This window comes from Ursus americanus, chromosome 34 (assembly GCF_024610735.1).
Source record: "Ursus americanus isolate L20-20 chromosome 34, mUrsAme1.1.p, whole genome shotgun sequence".
NCBI classification, from domain to species: Eukaryota; Metazoa; Chordata; class Mammalia; order Carnivora; family Ursidae; genus Ursus; species Ursus americanus.
Window position 1 is genome coordinate 16795992 of NC_142160.1, and position 24207 is coordinate 16820198.

The 24207-nt window shown below is 43.5% G+C and overlaps 2 protein-coding genes across 26 annotated transcripts in view; one reads left to right on the forward strand and one right to left on the reverse strand.

Moving 5' to 3' along the window:
• PCSK5 (proprotein convertase subtilisin/kexin type 5) overlaps window positions 1-24207 on the forward strand; it is a 447222-nt gene that overhangs the window by 309525 nt on the left and 113490 nt on the right. The gene's annotated exons all lie outside the window — the stretch shown is intronic.
• Window positions 1-24207, reverse strand: part of LOC123781498 (uncharacterized) — a 138688-nt gene that overhangs the window by 31736 nt on the left and 82745 nt on the right. For 22 of the 23 annotated variants that reach the window (XR_015722895.1, XR_015722900.1, XR_015722892.1 and 19 more), the window contains 2 exons: window positions 23722-24149; window positions 21997-22275 (listed from right to left, as the gene is read on the reverse strand). The gene's annotated coding sequence lies outside the window, so the exon portion shown is untranslated. The remainder of the gene's footprint in view (window positions 1-21996; window positions 22276-23721; window positions 24150-24207) is intronic. The other variant, XR_015722884.1, reaches the window with a different exon arrangement.

Here is a 24207-nt window from a genome sequence, read left to right on the forward strand (position 1 = left end):
ATGATACGTACCTACTTAGCTGCGGGAGTGTGTGATGTTCACTACAAGTTTGTTTCATGGGGGCGAGGTCTGTAAATGTCTTACAGCGCATAGAGCTAGCAAAATGTCTGTCATAGGGTAGGCATTTGGGAACTCTTTCGTCGAAAGATGAATAGCCAATAAATCAAAAAATAGAATAATGGAGTAAATGACAGGGAGGAAGTAACCCTAGACAACTAAGTTCTACTCTTGATTCTGAAAGGCATCAGCATAGCTCTCTGGGTCTACACCTCAGTTTTTCTCGTCTTCAGCATCACCCGTGAACCGCTCCAGCCCTTCTATTCAATGTAAAAGGGAAATCTCAGGAAATTTCATGGAGATTCTGTCACTGGCCCTAAAACACATGTAATACCTCGAGCACTCACTCAATAAAGCCAGTGCTTTAGGGCCTTGCCACTGAACGTGTACGGCAGCACCGGTAGCTGGGAGTTGGTTAGCACGGCAGCAGAGTGCGGAAGTGGCTCCCTAAGATTCCTATCTGTGTGTTATTCGCTGCTGGGAAGGTGTTTTGCAGATGGAATTAAAGGTTGCTATCAAATAACTTGACAATAAGGAGATTATCCTGAATTATCCATGTGGGCCAACGTCAGCCAGTCAGAGGGATGGAGTGAAAGGAAGCCAAGAAGGCAGAGGAGAGAATTCAATTCAAGATGTGAAAAGGAGGTGACCTACAGTCACTGGCTTTGAAGATGCAGGAAGGGAGCCACGAAACAAGAAATACACTCAGCCTCTAGAAACTCAGAATAAATCCCGGCCAGTGGGTGGCAAGGAAACAGGCATCTCAGTCCTGAATTCTGCCATTGACATGAGTGAGCTTGGAGCAGATACATTCCCAGAGCCTCGAGGAAGAATGCAACCTGTGACACCTGGTTTCCAACGTTGTAAAACCAGAACAGAGAAGCAACCGAGTAGCTGTGCCCAGACTTCTGACCTACAGAACTGTGAGATAATGAATGGCTGTTTTGTTAAGCCATGACAAAATGGGAACTTGTCATGGCAGCAATCAAAAGCCAGTACATATTTGTGTATCTTCATAGTTGAGGTCTGAGGGGCAGGCTTCTGGTTTGTCACATTTAGGGACCTACCTAGAACCACTCCTGGGACACAGGCTAGTGGATGTCATCTTTGCCCTCCCCCTCTGCCTTGCTTCAGATGGCTGGTATCTCCTGGAAAGGAGTTTGTACACTTGTCAGGTGCCATGATTTTTGTAACTGCTGCCAAGGGGACCCCTCTAGATCCAGTGGCTTTGGTAGCCAGTGGCACTGATGCTTGCATTCTCAAAGGACTATATATATTTGCATCTAAAAGCAGCTTCCTGGGGCGCCTGGGTGGTGCAGTCATTAAGCATCTGCCTTCAGCTCAGGGCATGAGCCCAGCGTTCTGGGATCGAGCCCCACATCGGGCTCCTCCACTGGAAGCCTGCTTCTTCCTCTCCCACTCCCCCTGCTTGTGTTCCCTCTCTCGCTGGCTGTCTCTCTCTGTCAAACAAATAAAACCTAAAAAAAAAAAAAAAAAAAAAAAAAAAAAAAAAAAAGCAGCTTCCTGAGGGTGTGACTTTCAATCAATATGTGCTGACTGAGATTCTCCCCTTTGGGATCCTGACAGCTCTTGGCACACCCTCAACTACTGAGACTTAGTAAAAATAAAATAGGCTGCTTGGACAATCACAAAGGATTGAGAAACAACAAAGATCTAGGGCACACTTGAATGACAGGGTTCATCTGTTATACAAGATCACTTCTTCAAGACTAGGAGAGGTGACTGTTTTATTTTATGCAGAGAAACCAACACGGAAAGTCAAGAAAAGAAAAAACAGAGGCATATGTTCCCAATTAAAGAATAAGATAAAATTTCAGAAAAAGTCCCTAACGAAATGGATTTAAGTGATTTAATGGATATAGAGTTCAAAATAGTGGTTATAAAGGTGCTCCCCAAACTGGGGAGAAGAAAGGGTGAACATAGTGAGAACTTCAATAAAGAGATTAAATTATTTACAAGATTACCAAATGAAAATCACAGAGCTGACGAATACAATAACTGAACTAAAAAATATAATAGAAGGTTTCAACAGCAGACCAGATGAAGCAGAAGAAAGAATCACTGGAACTCATACAATCAGAGCAGCAAAACATAAAAACACACAAAAAAGTGAAGATAGCTTAAGAAACTTACGGGACACCATCAAACAGACCAGCATTTGTGTCACAGGACCCCAGAAGGAGAGAGAGCAAGGGCCAAAAAAACATACTTAAAGAAAAAAAATGGCTGAAAAATCCCTAAATTGAAAGAAACAGACATCCAGATACAGGAAGCATAGAGAGTTTCAAATAAGATGAAACCAAAGAGATCCACACTGAGATATATTACAATTAAGGAGTCAAACTTAAAGGCAAGGAAAGAACCCTTTTAAAAATATATATTTGGGGCGCCTGGGTGGCACAGTGGTTAAGTGTCTGCCTTTGGCTCAGGGCGTGATCCCAGAGCTCTGGGATCGAGCCCCACATCAGGCTCCTCCACTATGAGACTGCTTCTTCCTCTCCCACTCCCCCTGCTTGTGTTCCCTCTCTCGCTGGCTGTCTCTATCTGTGTTAAATAAATAAATAAAATCCAAAAAAAAAAATATATATATATATATATATGAGAGAGAGAGAGCGCACGCGCGTTCACACAAGCAGGGGGAGTGGCAGAGGGAGAGGGAGAAGCAGGTTCCCTGCTCATGATCCCTGGGATCATGCCCTGAGCTGAAGGCAGATGCTTAACCGACAGACACCCAGGTGCCCTGGAAAGGAAAGAATCTTAAAAGCAGCAAGAAAAGCATGCAAGGGAAACCCATAAGACCATCAGCCAGATCTTTCAGCAGAAACCCTATAGGTCAGAAGAAAGTGGCATAGTATATTCAGAGTGCTGGAAGAAAAAAACTTCCAACCAAAAATACTCCACCCAGAAATGTTGTCATTCAGAATTAAAGAAGTGATAAAGAGTTTTCTAGACAAGAAAAACCTAAAGCCTCAGTGCTAAATTGGCCTCAAAAGAAATGTTAAAGAGACTTTGTTAAACTGAAAATAAAGGGCACTAATTAGAAACAGAAAAACCTATGAAAGTATAAATCTCATTGGTAAAGATAAATACATGGTAAAATTTAGAATAATCTAATGTAAAGATGGTGAATTAATCACTTATAAAACTAGGATGAAGTTTCAAAGACAAAAGTAGTAAAAATATAACAAATAGTTAAGGGATACACAAGATAAAAATACGTAAATTGTGACATCAAAAACAAATCATGAAGGGAAGGGAGATAGAATGTAGAGGTTAAGATCTGTTTATACTTAAGTTGCTATCAAGTTAAAAAACATTGTTATAAATATGTTGTTATATGTAAGCCTCATGAAAACTACAATCAAAAATCTGTAATATATGCACAAAAGAGAAAGAAAAGAATTAAGCATATTTCTACAGAAAATTCCTTTTTTTTATAAGTTTTTAATTATTTGAGAGAGAGAGAGGAGCAGTGAGGAAGGGCAGAGGAAGAGAGAGAGAGAGAGAGAAGCAGACCCCCTGCTGAGCAGGAAGCCTGATGTGGGGCTCGATCCCAAGATTCTGAGATCATGACCTGAGCCAAAGGCAGATGCTTGACTGAGCCACCCAGGCGCCCCTTATTACTACAGAAAATTATCAAATCATCCAAGAAAAGAGCAAGAGAAGAAATGAACAGAAGAACTACAGAAGAGCCAGAAAACAGTAACAAAATGGCAATACGTATATATCTATCAACAATTACTTTAAATATATACAGACTAATTTCTCCAACCAAAACACAGAGAGTGAATGGAGAAGAAAACAATACAAACTATGTGCTGTCTACAAGAAACTCACTTCAGATGTAAGGACACATACAGAAAGTGAAGTGATAGAAAAAATATTCCCAGAGCACCTGGGAATGATCCCAGGGTCCTGGGATTACACCCTGCTTCAGGCGCCCTGCTCAGCTAGGAGTCTGTTTCTCTCTCCTCTTCCTCTGTCCCTCCTCCTGCTCGTGCTCTCCCTCTCTCTCAAATAAATAAAATCTTAATTTAAAAAAAATATATATTCCATGCAAATGGAAACCATACAAAAGCTAGGGTAGCTATATTTATATCAGAAAAATAGATTTTAAAAGACTGCAAGAAGAGACAAGGCCATTTCATAATGATACAGGAGTCAATCCAACAAGAGGATATATAACATTTTTAAATATTTGAGCACCCAACATAAGAGCACTTAAATATATAAAGCAAATATTAACAGACCTAAAATGAGAAATAGTGACACACTAATAATGGAGGCGAGCAAAAGATCATAAAAAACTACTATGAACAATTATACACCAACAAATTGGACAACCTACAAGATATGGAAAAATTCCTAGAAACATACAACCTACCGAAACTAAATCATGAAGAAGCAGAAGATCTAAACAGACCTATTACTAGCAAGGAGATTGAATCAGTAGTCAAAAACCTCCCTATAAAAAAACTACATGACCAGACTGCTTCACAGATGAATTCTACCAAATGTTTAAAGATTTAATAATAATTCTTCTCTAACTCTTCCCAAAAGTAGAAGAGGAGGGAATACTTCCAAACTCATTTTATGAAACAAGCTTTACCCTGATAACAAATCAGACAAGGAATCCACAGAAAAGAAACTAACAGGCTAATATCCCTGATGGACGCAGATGCAAAATTCCTCAACACACTATTAGCAAACTGAATTCAACAACACATTAAAAGGATCATACACCATGATCAAGTGGGATTTATTTTAGGGATCCAAATATGACTTAACATCTACAAATCAATTAATGTGATTCACCACATTAACAAAAGATAAAAAAAATTATATCATTTCAATATATGCATAAAAAGCACTCGACAAAATTCAACATGCATTCTTGACAAAACCTCTCTACAAAGTGAATGTAGAAGGAACACACCTCAACATAATAAAGTTCATATATGTCAAGCCCTCAGCTAACATCAGATACAATGTTGCAAAGCTGAAAACTTTTTCTCTAAAACCAGGAATAAGACAGGATAGGGGCGCCTGGGTGGCGCAGTCGTTAAGCGTCTGCCTTCGGCTCAGGGCATGATCCCAGCGTTCTGGGATCGAGCCCCACATCAGGCTTCTCCACTAGGAGCCTGCTTCTTCCTCTCCCACTCCCCCTGCTTGTGTTCCCTCTCTTGCTGGCTGTCTCTGTCAAATAAAATCTTAAAAAAAAAAAAAAAAAGACAGGATACCCACTCTCTTCACGTTTATCCAACATGGTATTGGAAATCCTAGCCAGCGCAATTAGGCAAGAAAAATAAATAAAAGGCATTCAACTGGAAAGGAAGAAGTAAAACTGCCACTATTTTCAGATAACATATATTAAAAACCCTAAAGACTCTACTCCAAAAAACTTTTGGAATTAAGAGCCAAATTCAGTAAAGTTACAATATATAAAATCAATATACGTAAATAATGTTGCATTATTACACACTAATAATGAAATGCTAGAAAAATTTAAAAAATAATCCCATTTATAACTACCTCAAAAAGAATAAAACCCCTAGGAATAAATTCAGCCAAGACTCAGACGTTGAAAACTATAAAACATTGATGAAAAAAATTGAAGATGACACAAAGAAATGCAAAGATATTCTGTGCTCATAGACAGGAAGAATATTGTTAAACTGACCATACTACCCAAAAACTGTACAGATTCAATATTTGCAATCCCTATCAAATTCCAATGGAACTTTTCACAGAACTAGAACAATCCTAAAATTGGTATGGAAACACAAATAGACAAAGCATCTTGAGAAAAAACACAGCTGGGGGCATCCTGCTGTCTGATTTCAAACCATATTACAAAGCTACAGTAATTAAAACAGTATTGCATTTCCATAAAAAGCAGACACATAGATCAATGGAACAGAAGAGAGAACCCAAAAATAAACCCACACATATATGGTCAATTATATTCTGACAAGAGGCCAAAGAATATGCAATGGAGAAAAGACAGTCTCCTCAACAAATGATGTTGGGAAAACTAGATAGCCACATACAAAACAATAAAACTGGACCTCTATCTTACACCATACAAAAAGCTCAAAAGGGATTAAAGATTTTAATGAATGTAAGACCTGAAACAATAAAACTCCGAGAAGAAAAATTGGCAAGCTCCTTGTCTGGGCAATGATTTTTTATCTAACAACAAAAGCAAAATATAAATAAGTGAGACTACATCAAACTAAAAGCTTCTGCACAGCAAAGGAATCCATCAACAAAATGAAAAGACAACCTACTGAATGAGAGAAAATATTTGCAAATTGTATATGCGATAAGGAGTTAATATCCAAAATATATAAAGAACTCATACAACTCAATAGCAAAATCCACACAATCCAATTTTAAAATGGCCAGAGGGGGTGCTTGGGGGGCTGAGTTGGTTAAGCATCCAAATCTTTATTTCAGCTCAAGTCATGATCTCAGGATTGTGAGATCAAGCCCCACATTGGGCTCCATGCTGGAGGTGTGGAGCCTACTTAAGATTCTCTCTCTCCCTCTTCCCCCCCACCCCTCCCCCAGAAATGGGCAGAGGACATGATTAGACATTTCTCCAAAGACATACAGATAGCCCACAGGTACACATAAAGGTGCTCAACATCATTAATCATCAAGGAAATGCAAATGAAAACCACAATGAGATATCATCTCACACCTGTTGGAATGGCTTATCAAAAAAGACAAGAAATAAGTGTTGGTGAAGAGGTGAAGAAAAGGGAACCCTCATGCACTGTTAGTGGGAATGTAAATTGGTGCAGCTATGATGGAAAACAGTATGGAGGTGCCTCAAAAAATTAAAAAAAGAACTACCATATGATCCAGCAATTCCATTCCTGAGTATGTAACTGAAAGAAATGAAATCACTATCTCAAAGAGATATATGCATCCTCGTGTTCCTTTCAGCATTATTTACCACAGCCAAGGTATGAAAGACACCTAAGTGTCCACTGACAGATGAACTGATAAAAGAAATGTGACATAATATACAATGGAAATTTAGCATAAAAAAGAAAATCTTCCCATTTGTAACAGAATGGATGGACCTTTAGAGCATTGTACTAAGTGAAAGAAGTCAGAAAAAGACAAATAGTGCATATCCTCACTTATATATGGAAAAAAGAGAGAGAGCAAGCTCATAGATGTGGAGAACAAATTGGTGATTCCTGGAGGTGGGGGGTGGGGTGGGAAAATTAGATGAAGGGGGTCCAAAGGTACAAACCTCCAGTTATAAAATAAAGAATTCATGGGGGTGTAAAGTACAGCATGGTGATTATAATTAATAACACTATAGTGCATATTGGAAAGTTACTAAGAGTACATCTTCAAAGTTCTCATCACAAGAAAAAAAGTTTCGTAACTATGTATGGTGAGTACTAGCTAGACTTATTGGAGTGACCATTTTGCAATATATACAAGAATCAAATCATTTTATTATACCTGAGGCTAATATTATGTCAATTAAAACCTCAAAAATTTAAATAAAAATTTTTAATTATAAAAAAGAAAACTAATACAATTAGACCAGAATAGAATAATTAGAATATGCACTTCTGCAAGACCCCAAGATGATCTGTGAGCACATCAAAGTTTAAGAAGCCCTGTCACAGATGGATACTTCTTTCCTGAATTTGAGAAGGCTTCTCTTCATTTACTGAAAGCCGTTACTGCAAACTTCATGTTCTTAAATAGTGGACACCCAGGAATTAAGTAAGAATTAAGCAGCTGAGTACCAGTCTTTGGCTGGCCATTACCTAGGAGAGCTGAGGCAAATTAGCAGCCCTTTAAATTTTAAAAAGTAAAAATGAGTACAGTATTCTGATCCCCGGCCTGAAAGCCTGTTCAACCAGAGCTATGAGGCTGAAGATGTGAATTAGTGATTTGTTAATCCCAACACTGGCTTTCAGCAGTTGGTCAGGTAACAAAGTCTTTCCAGACATGCTTAAACAACCCAGCCATTTCTCAACAAAATATTAACAAACTGAATTTAACAATACATTAAACGGATCATATACCATGATCAAGTAGGATTTGTTCCAGGGATGCAAGGATGGTTCAATAACCACAAATCAATCAACATGACACACCACGTTAACAAAAATAAGGATAAAAATCGTGTAATCATCTCAACAGATGCAGAAGCAGCAACTGATAAAATTCAACATCCGTTCATGATAAAAAAATGTGGATAGAGAGAGAGAATTTCTCAGCACAATAAAGGCCATATATAATAAACCCACAGCTAACAAGATAAAAGCATTTTCTCTAAGATCAGGAACAAACAAGAATGCTTACTCTTACTACTTCTGTTCAACATAGCATTAAAAGTCCTTGTCACAGCAATCAGACGAGAAATGAAAGGCATCCAAATTGGAAAAGTAGTAGTAAAGCAGTCACTATTTGCAGATGATATAATATGAGACCCTAAAGACTCCACCAAAAAAACTACTAGAATAAATAAATTCATTAAAGTTGCAGGATACAAAATTAATAATCAGAAATCTGTTGCATTTCTGTATGGTAATAATAAAGTAGCAGGAGAAATTAAGAAAACAATCCATTAAGGAATGCACTTGTTGTGATGAGCACCGGGTGTTGTATGGAAATGTTGAATCACTATATTGTACACCAAATCTAATATTACACATGTTAATTGGAATGAAAATACAGACTTAAAGAAAAAAACGTCATTTACAATTGCATCAAACAGAATAAAATACCTGAAAATAAATTTAACTATGGAGGTAAAAGACCTGTACTCTGAAACCAATAAAACACTGATGAAAGATACAAATAAATGGAAAGATATACCATGCTCATGGAATGAAAGAATTAATATTGTTAAAATGTCCATACTATCCAAAGCAATCTATGATTTAAAAGCAATCCTAACAAAATACCCATGGCATTTTTCACAGAACTAGAACAAACAATCCTGAAATTTATATGGAACCATGAAAGACTCTGAATAGTCAAAGCAATATTGAGAGGGAAGAACAAAGCTGGAGGCATCACACTGCTTAATGGGAGAAGATATTTGCAAATGATCTAACCAATAAGGGGTTAATATCCAAAATATATCAAGAATCCATAAAAATCAATACCTCCCCAAAAAAATCCAATTTAAAAATGGGCAGAGGACCTAAATAGACATTTCTCCAAAAAAGAAATCACAGATGGCCAACACATGAAAACGTGCACAACACCACTAATCAGGGATATGCAAATCAAAACTATAATGAGATGTACCTCACACCTGCCAGAATAGCTATTATCAAAAAGACAATAAATAACAAGTATTAGTGAGGATGTGGACAAAAGGGAACCCTCATGCAGTACTGATGGGAATGCAAAATGGTGCACTGTGGAAAACAGTATGGAGGTTCCTCAAAAATTAAAAATACAACTACCATATGATCCAGCACTTCCACTTCTGGGTTTTTATCTAAAGTACAGGAAAACACTAATTTGAAAAGACATATGCACCCCTATATTTATTGCAGCATTATTCCAAGTAGCCAAGATATGAAACCAATGTAAGTTTCCATCAATGGATAAATGGATAAAGAAAACGTGGTATAAATATACAATGGACTATTACTTGGCCATAAAAAAGAATGAAATCTTGCCACCTGAGACAACAGGGATGGACCTAGAAGGAATTATGCTAGGTGAAATAAGTTAGAGAAAAACAAACACTGTGTGATTTCACTTATATGTGGAATCTAAAAAAAACAAAACAGATTCAAATACAGACAACAATCTAGTGGTTGCCAGAGGGAAAGGAGGGGTGGGGATTAAAATAGGGGAAGGGTACAAACTTCCAGTTATAAAATAAGTCACACGGATGTAATGTACAGCATAGGAATACAGCAATAATATCGTAACAACTTTGTACAGTGACAGATGGTAGCTAGATTTACGGTGGTGATCACTTGGTAATGTACATAAATGTTGAATCACTGTTTTACACCTGAAACTAACACGATATTGTATGTCAACTACACATCAAAAACAAACAAACAAACCCAGCCAGCTCACCAGTAAGCTCTGCCTTAGTACCATTTGTCCTCACTGAGATGGATTCACTCTGTCCTTATGACCATTTTCCACACCTGTTCTCTTCAACAAGTGCTGTGATTAGCCACATTTTTGAAAGATGGACAAGTATGAGCCATATCCTTCCTGCTTCCCCTACTGCAGACTCAAATGTATCACTGGAAGTCATGGGGACGAATGGCACAGCATAGGGAACATAGTCAATGATACCCTAAAAGCATTGTAGGGCGACAGATGGTAGCTACACTTACGGTGAGCACAGCATAACCTATGGCCTTGCAGAATCGCTGTGTTTTACACCTGCAACTAAAGCAACATTGTGTGTCAACTATACTTTGATTTAAAAAAAAAAAGAGTATTTATCATATGCTGATCACTGTGCTATGCTTTCTGTGTTCATTACTTAGCAATTCAATGTGGTGGCCCCCTTCTTCAAGGTCAAGAATCAGAGGACTAGAGTGGTCAATTGCTCTCTTCCCATCATGTGGTTAGTCACGCTTTCTGGCTCTGATTCTATCCTCCTTCCTCTAACAGCGCAGCTGCCTCTGTTCCTGTTCTTTCCACATCCCAGGCTTCCAAGTCCTTCTAGCAGGCCATAGATCTCCCACTGTCCCTGCTCTTTGATGTAGTTAAGAGTGGAGACTGGGCTGAACCTAGGATAATTTACCATATAAGTTTCCATGCATGTCTATCTAAAGGAGTCTCTACCCATGTTTTCCAAGAGATAGTTCAATGTCAGAGATATTTACTGTAGAAGAGACAGTTACGATCACAGAACCTGGAGGGAGACTGCCTAGATTCAAATCATGATACTGTCAATTACTAGCTGTGTGATCTAAGGAAATACACTTAATCTCTCTGTGCCTCTGATGTCCCATTTATAAATAAGGATAATAATCCTATTTCTCATATTTGACTTAAAATGATTAAAGCACTTAGAAGAGTACCTGTGTGTATTAGACACAATATGGGTCATTATTATTGCCTAAGTCCAAAGCTGGATTCATCCTTGATCCTTCCCTCTTGTTCTATAACTGATCTATCACCAAATCCTCTTAATTTTTCTTTTTAAATAGATATTCCCTCCATCCCCTCCACTAACACACAAGGTTAGCTACCACCATCACTTGCCAAAGGCAACCTGCAAACAATTCTCCCGCACCCTCTCTAACCCCTGGCTTTCCAAAGAAGCCAGGGTGGTATCTTCAAAATGCAGATCTGATCACAACACTCTCCTGCTGAAATCTGTTGCTTTTTGGATAAAGATGGGTCTGTAATACCCTGAAAGTTCTGCCACACACCCCTCATTCTCAATTTCTTCTCCCTCACCCTATCTCCGTCTACTCTTTTATCTTTCCTCCCTCCCCCTTTCCTCTCCCTCTCCCCCCTACCCTTTTCTTCTTTTTCTCTCCCCCTCTCCCTCCCTGTCTCCCCTCCGTTCACTCTGGCCTTTCCATCCTTCACATTTCCAAGTCTCTTCTCATATGCAATCTCTGCAGGGATTCTGTCCCCTCTCCCACCCTCCGTGCCCTCCATGCCCTGTTAACTCCTCCCTCAACACCACTGGAATCACTGTTTTACATTTGCTTGTGATTATTAATGTCTGTCTCCTGGGGCACCTGGGTGACTCGGTCAGTTAAGCCTCCAACTCTTGATTTTGGCTCAGGTCATGATCTCAGGTCACGTCGTTGGGTTCTGTGCCCAGCAGGGAGTCTGCTTGAGATTCTCTCTCCCCCCTTTCCCTCTGCCCCTCCCCAGCTCATGCTCTCTAAAAAATTAATAAAGTCTGGCTCCCACCCCAGACTGTAAGCTCCATGAGGGCAGGAAGTACATTTGCTTTTTCTCACCCAGTGTACCTGTCACAGCGCGATTCCTGGCACATACTATTTGCTCCCTAATTAGTTTTTGAATGAATCAAAGAATGAATGGATGGATGAGAATACTGTGGCACAAGCGTAAAGGCAGGATAAGTAAGGCTTTGGTGCTTCTGTGGGTTTCACTCCAGCTTGGGGACAGAGAAGTTTAGATTAAATGATGTAAGATCAAAAACTCCAGTCACTGGCTGGATAACTATTGAGCGGATGTAACCTTTGCCTGCACTTTGCAAACTATGTTGGAAGCAGCTGAGAGCACAGAGGAACAACTGGAAGCAAAATTCGGTCTTTCTCCATTCACCCTACTCACGATTATTTCTTCAGGGCTACTGCCTAGAAAGCTTTTCTCTCGAGAGTCCTTTCCCCCACCAAAATATATACACCTCAGTTTACTACTATCTTACTACTAGGTTAGACCGTGCTGTTCCTCTGCTTTTCATCAGCCTGCCACCTCCCCGCTCTGGCTCTGTGGGAGTAAAGCACAATGATTCAGAAAGGAGACCCATGTACGCTGTTCCCACAGCACACAGTGTGAGGAGGTGGCCAGACATTTGCAGACCAGGAGGGCTTTCTGGGGGTGGACTGGGGCAATGTGACCTATAATATCTGTGCCAGAAAAGAACCTCCTAGATAGATCATCCAAGAATGTCCAAGGTCGCTACATCTTTCATGAGTCCAGGAGAACACAGAGGCCTGAAACCCTCAACCGGAATCCAATTCAGGCCCTGCTCATTCTGTGATAGGAGTTCTCTAGGCTTCTCATGGCTGAAGTTCATTCTCTGGTGTATAAGCTCCAAGAACACAGGGACCATATCTAGCGCCAAGAATTCCAGATACAAGCAGGTGCTTTTAAAAATGTAGCTATGATGTCAACAGAAATATCAGTTTCCTTTGCTTGTCTGAGGCTAACAACAACTCTAAGATAGAGGGGAGATGATGTGTACTTGTATCTTACTAAGTGTTTCAGATCAAACTCACTCCCTAGGCAGTCAGAATCTCTGAATCTGTGGATTCCTCCCCTCCCTTCAGCAAAAGGCCTTATGCCTCAGCCACCGTTCAGGATGGCAAATCTAGAATGTCCTTGCACTGCGTACGTTGGCCGCTTACTACTGCTCGTGCTAAGGACTGACTCAGAGAAGCAAGTAGCCTGGGCCTGGGCCAACAGGGCCATCATCCTTCACAAGGACTCCAAGAGGAACAGCAGAGGGCAGTGGTTTTCAAGCTTGAGCAGGCCTCACAATCACCTGGAGAGGTCGTTCGAATGCAGATTCCTGCTCCCTACCCCCACCCCAGAATTTCTGATTTGAGATGAAAGCTGAGAATTTACATCTCTAATAAATTCTCGGGTCTTGCTAATGCTGCTCGTCCCACCCTGAGAACCACGGCGCTGATGTGAGGTGCAAACCTAGGAATGAAACTAGAGGGATGTGGGTTCTAGTCCCAGCTCAGCCACTAACCATGTAACCTTGGATAAAGTGCTTAATTTCTCTAATCCTCATTTTCCTCCTCTAAAAATAATGACACCATTGCTGAGCATTCAAAAAGATGATGCAAGGTGTTGCATGTGGGTATGAAGCACCTCTCCTCCCCTCAGCAAGAGGGAACCCCTTTCCCTGTCCCACCTGCAGCCCCCACTCTCCCAGGGCTGCAGGATGCTCCTTGGGACCCTCCCAGCAGGACTGCTGTGAAGCATTTGGGTGGTGGGCAGGGCACAGTGAATTTGGCTTTCGGCTACATCTCTCCGGAAGTGTCCTACCTACAAGGACAGTCCTAAGGTAAATATCAGGTGCTCCTCAGCCCACCTCACAAACGGGTAACGAGGCCATTGTACGATACTCTTCCTGCAAGAACGGTCCCACGTAGCTTTCTGCCCTGAGACTAAGAGGTTAAGTAAGACTCATCCAAAACTACGCCGCTCTTCACGGCACAGCTCCCAAGTCGGGACAATACATCTACTCTTGACTGACACTTGGAACCTTGGTACGTGAGTTTCTGTAGCTGCTGTAACAGATGACCACAACGTGGTGGCTTAAAACAATACACACGTATTCTCCTTCTGACCTCCAGAACCTAAAGACCTGGCTGTCTTTAGGACATAGACCGCCTAACCCTCTGAGCCACCATTTTTCATTAGAAAAATAGAAATAATAATATACCCTCGTGAGAAGGTTGCTACGTGGTACACTTTAAATTACTAAAGAAACGTACATTGGATTGTTAAATGCTTCCCACCACCCTTTCATTACACTAATTCATTAACTCTATTCATCTACTCAGCTTTTATGGATCCAAGTCGTGCATTAGGCACATGGGATATAATGCAAGGAGGAACTCTGCCGGTATGGGTTTTATACTGTGATTAAGACAGACAAATGCTAGAGAGAAAATGCCCTGATGTGCTATGAAAAGAAAGGCGAGGAAATGCTCTATAGGGATGTCGCAGAGTGGGCAGTCAGTCCTCTGGACAGGAGGCAGGAGTGAAAGGATAGAGCTGGAAGGAGGGACTGGAAAGGGACAGGAAGGTGCAAAATAGCTTAGAACACCTGGAAAGTTCAGGAGTTTCTCCCTATTGGAACCCTCAGTGCGACGAGCTGAGGCGCAGTGAGAGAGAGAGAGAGAGATGAGCTAACCGTGCAGCCCAGGGTTGAGTGTGAATTACCCCATGTACCCTGTAAAGGATCTGGATGCTATCATGTGCTCAGGGATCCCCTCAAAATTTTAAGCAGCCCCCTTGGCATCCCATCTCCTGTGGATGTGGGGGCTCCCGGGGGAAACCCTGAAGGCTCCAGCCTCCTGACAGACCCCAAACTTGACAGAGTTCTCTGTGACATGGTACTCGCTGAAGTGCCTCTTGCCTCTCCTTCCTTCCTGAGACCCTTTGTGGATAGGCTTTCAGGATTTTATTTTTAGGGCCTCTTGTTACGGTGAGCCATTATCTCCCCTAGAATCTGTCAGTCTCCTATTTAAACCATTAATTCCTAAAATTATTCTTATACCCCCGGATCACATTTAACCCCCTACTCTGCAATTCTTTTCGAGAAAGTTCGAAAGATAAATTCACTGTGTTATTAGTATATTAGGTACAGCACAATCACTGAGATCACCCAGGTAATATTTTTTTTCTTTCAACCTAAATGGTTTTGCTGACTGATGATTAGGGAGACGTGAGTTTAGTGGAGAACGTCTGCTTCCCCCCTCCACTTTATCTCCTCACACATAGCACCCCTCTCTAATATGCTTTTGTCTACTGGTATCCTTCTCTCCACAAACTTTAATAAATTGGCAGTGCACTTCTGTGCCGGAAAAACATTTTGCATTAAAAATTGGATTCACAGCAGGCAATCTGCCTGGGGAGCACATGGCTAAGAAAGCAGTCATTTTTAACTAAGGATATTACATGCCTAGATAGAATAGGGCTTGTATACTTAGAAGCACAAATGTCTATCCCACTGGAAGCGAAATTACTGTGCTGCATGTTGGTAATTAACCTTGTCAACTAACCTTCAGAACGACTCCAGCCTAATCACACACCCTCTTCTGGGGTTCTACTGCCGCGGTTTCTGGATCCTATTATACTCGACTACTTACAACCTGCATTCCCATTGCCACTCCTTGCCAGCACTTTGATTTGCTTGTCCTCTTTCCCCCCCCGCCCATGGCTTATATTAGCTTCTAACCACACTAACAATACAAAATTTACTAGTTTATTATATTTGTCATTTACTATCTCCTGTGCTGTAATGTCAGCTCCACCAGAAAGGAGAACTGTGTTTTGCCCGGTATTGAATCTCAAATACCTACTACCTGCCGTGTAGCAGGTGCTCAATAACCATGTCGAACGTAGGGCGCCTGGGTGGCTCAGTGGGTTGGGCAGCCGACTCCTGCTTTTGGCTCAGATCATGATCTCAGAGTCTTGAGATCCAGCTCCACACCAGGCTCCGCGTTCAGCAGGGAGTCTGCTTGGGGATTCCCTCTCCCTCTGCCCCTCCTCCCGCTCACACTCTCTCTAAAATCTTTTTAAAATAAGTACATAATTACGTTGAATTTACTGAATATATTTCCATGGAGCAATCAGCTACTAGAGGACTCTTTCGCATTCCTAACTCCAAACGTGTCCATCTGTTAATTCTCCAAAATGTTTTGATCACTTTTTCACATGCCAACCAGTGGTCCAGACCATGGGAAATTATTCCTGATCTTAAAAAACACCTAGCTCCATGTAGGAGACACATGTGGGCAGAAATACCAGTGGATATGTAAAATAAATAAAAATACGTACAAAGCACTATAGAGCATAGAAAAAAATCAATTCAGCTAAATAATAGCATGGTACAAAAGATTGAGAAAGCTCAGAGCGGAGGCAGCGTTGAGTTGTAAAGGAGTAGAAGTTTTCCGGAAGAACAGAGAAGGGAGTAGATACTAATGGATATTCTATCCAAATGGATATTCTAAATGGGAAAGTACATGGTGGGCTTGGAGAACTGGAAGTCCCGTGGGAACGCCAGAGCCTAGTGATAGGTCTCAGTTGTCCCCCGTTCCCCAGCCAGACTTGAGACAAAGATTCAAGTACAGAGGCTTATTTGGGAGGTGAATGAAGATACCAGGGGTAGAGTGAGAAAGTGAGATCAGAAAGAAAAGATAGCTGGTGAATGTTGTCAAGCCAGCTACCACGGAGGTGACAAGAACTCAGTTCGGAGGAGAAACTCCGGAAAATGATATAGAACACAGACCTCCGTCATCTCGCTGGAGGGGCAAAGGAGCTGTGGACTCCAATCACCAAATCCCCATCACCGGCTGAAGCAAACTTCCGGCGTCAGCAACCTGGTTCTTCCGGCCTGCCATGGGTACTCCTCAGAGCAGCTTTCTGAGGCACTGGAGAAGGCCTCCCGCTTTTACAAGCAGGTGCTCTCCCCTGGAAGCTGGTTTCTGCACACTGACATGGTAGAGCCAAAAGAGGTGTGCTGGGCACCAAAAGAGTCTGGTGCAGCTTACAAGGAGAGCAGCAGGGTGCCTGAGTGGCTCAGTTGGTTGGGCATCTGCCTTCGGCTCAGGTGATCCCAGGGTCCTGAGATCGAGCCCTGCATCGGGCTCCCTGTGTAGCAGGGTGTCTGTTCCCCTCTCCCCTGCTCATGCTCTCACTCTCAAAATCTTTTTAAACAAATGAGAGCAGCAGGGAATAGGCTAGAAATTGAAGCAAGAGCCCAAATTTGAAGACATTTGTAAGTCGTTCTTTGGAACTTTATTCTGTACCGAGGGAGCAGAAATGACCTTAGGTGGGAGAGTAGAGCAAAGTTTGAATTGGAGAAAAACCACTCTGATTACAGAATGGACAAAATGGGGGTGGGATGCCTAGAGCAGATAAGGAGCCCAGGAGACCAACATGGAAGATAAATCTTCCACGGAAATAGGATTCATGTGGTGGTGCTGGAGACAGACGACAGAACTCAGATGTTCAGGAGATAGAGCTGACAGAAGTTGTGAGATTTGATGTAGGGAAGGGTGGAGCTGAAGAAGAGTTCCCTACACTGGCTCTGCTGAGTGGATGGCTGGAAGCGCTCCCTGAGATGGGGAGTAGAGAAGGGATAGGGGTACTGGAGCAGTAAGACGTTTCATCTCGTGGAGCAGATTGAGTTTGCCATACCTGCAAAATATACACGTATGGAGGCTGGTGGGCCATGGATACAGGATTATTGAACTCAGGAGACCGATCTGGACTGTGACGAGCTCATTAGGAATTTCCCCTTAAGGAAGAGATTTGAAGACAGGGAAGTAGAAGACATTTTGGAATAAGGAACTCGACACTTACCGTAGGAGAGGCGTTCATTGCATATTACTACAACATCCTTCTAGTAGCAAGTCCTTTGCCAACCTAGAAATGGCATCATCATCGATGGCTTCTGGGTATGGCTTTGCCTTTCTTTCTTTTTACATATCCCCACAATGATAGCTTCCCTGCCCCCCCCCCCCCGAGCATAGTTGGATAGAAAGAAGGAATAAGACAAATTGTGTGATTTGGGGTAAGTTGTATAAACACTACGGCTGGCTTCTTCATCTGGGAAAGGGGACCTCCTGGGTGGAGATCCGCTTGTCTGGTCATTAACTGAGGAAACTTTCTGGAAAGGTGGACTTTCCAAAGCTCGCTCTCTCAACACAAAAAGTTACCAAACTCAACCCCTTAGCTCACGAGGCACTTAGCCTGGTTGCTAAATCGTCACTCCTCCCTGACACCTGAATCATGGCCCCTACTACTACGCAACCTTAACCTGATCATACTACTCCATCCTTTACCGAAGACTCGGTTAACTGACTGAAGAAAACATCTTTTAGAATGATCACGAATCCAAGCAAGCAGCTGAAACCACTGTGAGAAGAGCCCTTTGTGACAATTTACCTTCCTTCTGCAAGGGTTTTTTTGTCGGAGTGTCTACAGACACATGACTTTTCTACAAAATAGTTGTCGTGGTCAAGAACGGGATGGCCCCTCCATAGGAATGCACGGGTGATGACATGTCTTTCACCATCTTGGCATTGAAACAGGACACTATCTGGTAACAACGCAGTGAGCTCCCGATTGTTTATGGCATGGCCTTAGGCGGAATGGGCTGTGAACGCCTGCACTATGTTGAAGTCCAGCAACTCTTGTTACGCGGGCGTCAGAGAGGGAGCCCAGCCGCTCGATATGGAGCGGGCCCAAAATACAGCCACTGTCAAAAGAGTGCCTGTGGCATGTGTATAAACAGAAGAGCCATGCCAGGAGTTGCAGTTTCAAAACATCTGCCAGATCATCACAGTCAGCTTCCCTCCCATTCTCAGACCACCAACTCTACCGTCGCTTTACTCACTCAAGTTCAAGGCCATGGATTACGCTTCTTTTTCACTCATCTCCTGTATGCAGTCATCATGTATCAATAATCGTATTTTTTCATTGTTTCTTATATGTCAGGCAGACCCTGTGCTAAGTGCTTGTAAAGGCCTTATCAGATTTGGTTGTCCCAACAACTTCCTGAGGTAGGACTGTCTTTATGCCATTTTGCAGCTATGGGACCGAGGGTTGTGGAAGGAGCCCCAAATCACAGTGCCGGAAAGTGGCAGAGCTGGAATTTGAATCCAGCTTTCTCTGGCACTCAACTATACTCCATTCCTTTCTATAGAGCGTTAAAAGTCCTATGTTCCTTTATGAGGCATTTTGAAGTTTCTAAAACATTGTCACAAGCCATATTGTTTGATCATCCAAATAGACCAGAGTCCAAGGCCAGACATGTATTGTCCCCACTGTCACAGAAGTTACGAGTCACACAGAGTTTACCTGACTTGCTCAAAGCTATCCTGGCTGAGCCTGGGATTCAGTTTCCGACTTGTTTCACGGTTCCCATAATCTCATGCTTTTTTCTCAGAGCAGCTCTTTCCTTCTTTTGAAATGACCAATGTATGAAATTCCCCAGGCGGCCAATTTTGGCCTTCTACAGAGACATTTCTGATACAGTTCTCCAAAAGCAGAAGAGGAGGTAGTTTTCCACTCCTATTTTCATCCAAACATGGTAGACACTAGAAGGTCATTGAGACAATGAAGCCTGAACCCTGGGAAGGAGGGGAAAGGAGGCAGCTAGAACAGAGGAGCTCCAAAGCCCATCTGCCCCTGAGATCCTGGGACAATGTTTCATGGGAGCCACACTGTCATGACCATTTCGGTGGTTGTAGCTCCGTCCCCTCATGCTGGCCTACAGAGGCCATCTCCTAGCCGACTTCCCAGCTGTCCCTTCTAATTCATCCACCTTCACTTGACCAGGGTGATCTTCTGCCCAATTTGTTCCCATCACGGACTTTCTTCTGAAATGGTCAATGACTCCCTTTGGCCAACCACACCCACTTGACACATCTGTCTGAGGTTCCGTGACCTACCTACATCCTCTAACCAAACTCATTTCTCATTTGCTCGAACTCCATTTCTGCTTGTCAATACAATCATTTGCCTGGGTCAGAGACATCGTGCTTATTTCCGCCTCTGATCCTTTGTTCTACTCTTCTAAAATATTTTCCACTTTCCCCTTGTCTACCTAGCAATATTCATTTTTTTCCAGGCCCGAGTCAGTTTTGTTTCAGTACACAGAACTTTAATGAATTTCTCCCCCCAAAACACAAATCAAGTCTAAGAACAATTTTCTACTCACGTAGCGAAGCCATGGGGACCCCAAAATGAACAAGAAATGGCTCTGTCCTCTGGGAAGACTGCAATCAGAACCAGCTGCTCTAAGCAGCCATTAGATGTTGAACACTTGTTTCTCTACCAGCTTACGTGCCTGGTTATGTGAGCAGAATCCGTCTCATGAAGGGTACACACGGAGCTCTTCTAACACGGCTTCCGGAAAGTGGCAGAAAAGCAATAGCTAGGGGTTGCGTGGTTGAGGGGTCTAAGACTGCATATTTTGAACTTACCCCATATTCACTCAGACACACACACAAACCACCCACCAATTATTTGGATTTCCAGTATAACGGAAGGTACACACAACACCTGGAGTCAGACAGACCCGGAAAAAAACCCCATCACCACCACTTTCTGGTGAAAAGGAGTGCAGCAAAACCCCGGTGAGAGGGGTAGAGTCTGACCTCAAGACTTTAGGTCCCAGGTCTGCCATAAGAATAATCATTCATTTGGTAACTTATTGCCTCAACTTTTGCAACAGAAAAATGAGGCCCACAGGGGTCCACAATGCCCCCTTTCTCCCCTTAGGGTTATAATTTTAAGGAATGAGTGCATCTGTGCAAAGCATTCAGGACAATTCGCAGCATACGAGGGTCACCAAGTTTCTGATTAGCACAAATTTAGTGACCTTGGGCAGAGGATCTAAGTTTTCTGAACCTCTGTCTTCTCATCCTTACAACGAGAACAGTCCTCATCACCATAAGCTGCTCTGAGAATTAAATGTGGAAGCACCGAGGCACCTGGGTGGCTCAGCTAGTTAAGTGTCTGCCTTCAGCTCAGGTCGTGATCCCGGGGTCCTGGGATGGAGCCCCACATCGCGCTCCCTGTTCCACGGGGAGCCCGCTTCTCCATCTGCCTCTGTCCCCCTGCCCTTGGTTTGTCTTTCAGGAATAAATAAAATCTTAAAAAAAAAAAAAATGTGGAAGCACCAAGGAAGCACCTAGCTTTCCCAGAAAAGGTTCCCTTATCTCTGACTCCAGGCCTGGGCTTCTACTCCCAACACCGCAAGGCGCTCTTCCTCCTGGCGCCCATCATTCCTGCTACCTGCCGTTGTAGTAAGCGCTGGTTTTCATCCCATAGAAAATGTGGGCCTCTCACAAATTCATCTTTAGAAAATTACAACCTAATTACACTGAACGATTACATAAGCAAAAGACCGTTCGAGTTCCCTGAGGCCCCAGGCAGCTCTTCCGCAGCCGGTCCCTGCCCATTTTGGCAAACTGAACAGCAGGAGAGAGGAATCAGCCTCTCCGGGAAAGGTCTGGGGCCCCAGGCACATCACACCGTGTAAAATCAGGTTAAGATGAGTATCAAGAACAACCTTGAAAGCAAAAAAGGAGTCAAAGCAGGTCAGACAGCCCCTGCAGGGGAGTTTGGGAAGGGGAGGAGAGCCTGACTCACCCGTTCTGCCCACAGGGATCATGGGAACCGAGTTGCCAGGGAGTCTCAGGCTTTCTGGGCTCTGGACGCTGAACCCCGCCTCGCTGCCTGGTGGCTGCCGACCAGAGCCAAGGGCTGGGCTCTGAAGGCCCAGGACCCCCTAAAATGGGGCCCAGACCTCTGCCTTGACTGCCTGTTCCCTAAAAATGTTGACGAGCCCCCATCCTTAGACAGCAAAGTCAGCAGGGCAGGAAGGTGCTAGGGTCCCTTGGGGGAGATGCAAAGGGTCTGCTCAGGGTGGGCCTGGCAAGAAAGTGTAGAGTTTAGGCCAAAGGGGCAAGACTTCGAACTTACCTCAAATACTGAGGTGTCCGCCTTCCAGCCGATTGGGTTCTTCTCCCAGAGGAGCTGAATTGTTCTCGAGCCTCCTGTAGACTTCCTAGAGCTCTTGGTCTCCGGAGGAACGCAAGGGGTTTTTGCAAGGTCCTCCTCTCTTCTCTATAGGACTTCTCTGAGTAGGCTGAGAGGGCAAGTTCTCAGGTCTAAATGGTGGAGGGATGCAGAAGCCGGAATTTCACTGCGGAACGAGGCTCTCTGTGGCATGGTTGGGGTCCAGGAATGCATACTGGGCATCTAAAGGAAATAGCAAGGCATTAAGGTAGAAGGTAAGACATGTGCTCTTGCACATGGAGGCATACCATTCTGGAATGTTCGGAGAGAACTCTCACGTGATATTAATGATGCCTAAGAGACAGCGCTTGGGTTTATGTTGAGGTTGTGCAAATTAACTCATAACCAATTCCTGACCACTGTGTTATGAGCTGAGTAAAAACCAGTTAAAGTCACAGTTTAATATTGTTCCTAAGTGAGGTCACCCAAAGGTAAGGAGAGGGATAATACTGAGCGGAGGAACAGGTGACCTGCCTTTTCTGTCAAATAGTGGTTTGGGGTGCCCACAGTTTTTTAGCAATAGTTCTAGAATTGTGGATTTAGGGTGGGGATGAAAGGACAGGGTTGCCGTCTTCCTGAACAGAACAGACTGCACTTTAGCGCTAATCACAGGACCACGCCGTTGAGTTGTTAAAAGTTAATAAAATTGGAGTCCATTCTTCTAAGTGGTCCCTGAACAGTGGTAGAGGAAGGAAATCTTTTCTAGATATTTTTTATATTTACCATGCAGTTCTAAGCCAATCACAGAAGAAAGGACATTATTACCTGCTCTTAGGCAGGTAAAGAACGGGGAGCTACGAAGTTTGGGGCAACTGAGCTTGCTTTATAAAGCAGAAGAAAGGTTAAAGAAGTTTTTCAAAGCCACCCATACAGTAGGAAGGGAGTCGAGGTTTGGTTGTCTCTAAGGGTCTTTTCATTCTTGTGCTGCTTATGTAGGGGACCCGGTCTGCTCACTGCAGTAGCGCCGGCTCACCTTCACCGACCACTTACTGGGTGCTGGGGTCTTTCAAAGCACATTTCACATATTAGCTAAACCTTCTGAAAATTTTATGACGCCGCTGTGATTGTGTGCATTTTACAGATGAGTTGACTGAGGTTAGATTACTCGTGCAAGTTGACACAATTAGCACTAGGCAGCCCTAATGATTCACATCTAGGACACCTGGGTCCAGGTACATAGACTTCACCTGTAACATGTTTCTCCCCCGCGTCGGGAGAGGAGGGCCCATAGTCATCTAAGCACAAACGGGGGCTAAGAGGAATATTTAAGGGGTAGAGGGGCAGCACTCGGTCTATGACGGGGCGCAGTGAGGTGTCAGCCCGGGAATCCATGCTCTGGACAGTCTAAAGCTCTAGCAGGAAGCACGCACTGTGTAGAAGGAGGTTGCTAAGGCAGGAAGCCCCTGAGGCTCTTTGTCTCTGAAACCTGGGGGTTCGGGACCCCCTCCCTCATGGCTCCTCCACCCACCCGCTCCCCACACAAGAACACACGCTCACAGCCCAACAACGCTGCCCGTTTTCATTTCCATCTGTTTCTGTGCTCCCCCCCCTCACTGAGACAGACAGGAACCTGCTATCTGTCCCACTGCCCCCCAAGTGAGGAAGCATAGTCCATCCCGGGCCGCTCACCTACAGAAGCAGGTAGTCAGTCCTCGCGTGGTACCCCCTCCGCAGCAGAGCCAAGAACCCCACGTTCGGCCCCCGGCTGGTCCGCCGGGAAGAAGCCGCCCTGCGTGTCCCGGCTCAGAGACGCGCACGTCCTTTTTCCTAACCAAGCCGTACCTCGGCAGCCGGGAAGGGGCACTGCCGTGGCTCCCGAGTACAGGAAACGCCGCCTCTCTCGGCTCTGACGCAGGAAGGCCGTCTCCAAAGGGCTGCTTATAAAGACGAGCTTGCGTGGGCGGCATCTTGCAGCTGAGTTGCTTGGAGAGGTCGTGGTTCGCGATCCACAGGCTCAGTAATTGTGGTTGCCCCACTGCTATCACCATATGCAGCCAATAGGTTCTCAAGCCCCTTAAGGGGGGGTAGGTGAGGCACCATTTGGGATCCAGGCAGACCTGGGTTTGAACGATGTTCCGAGAGATAACATTTTGATGCTTAAATTGCTTATTCGGT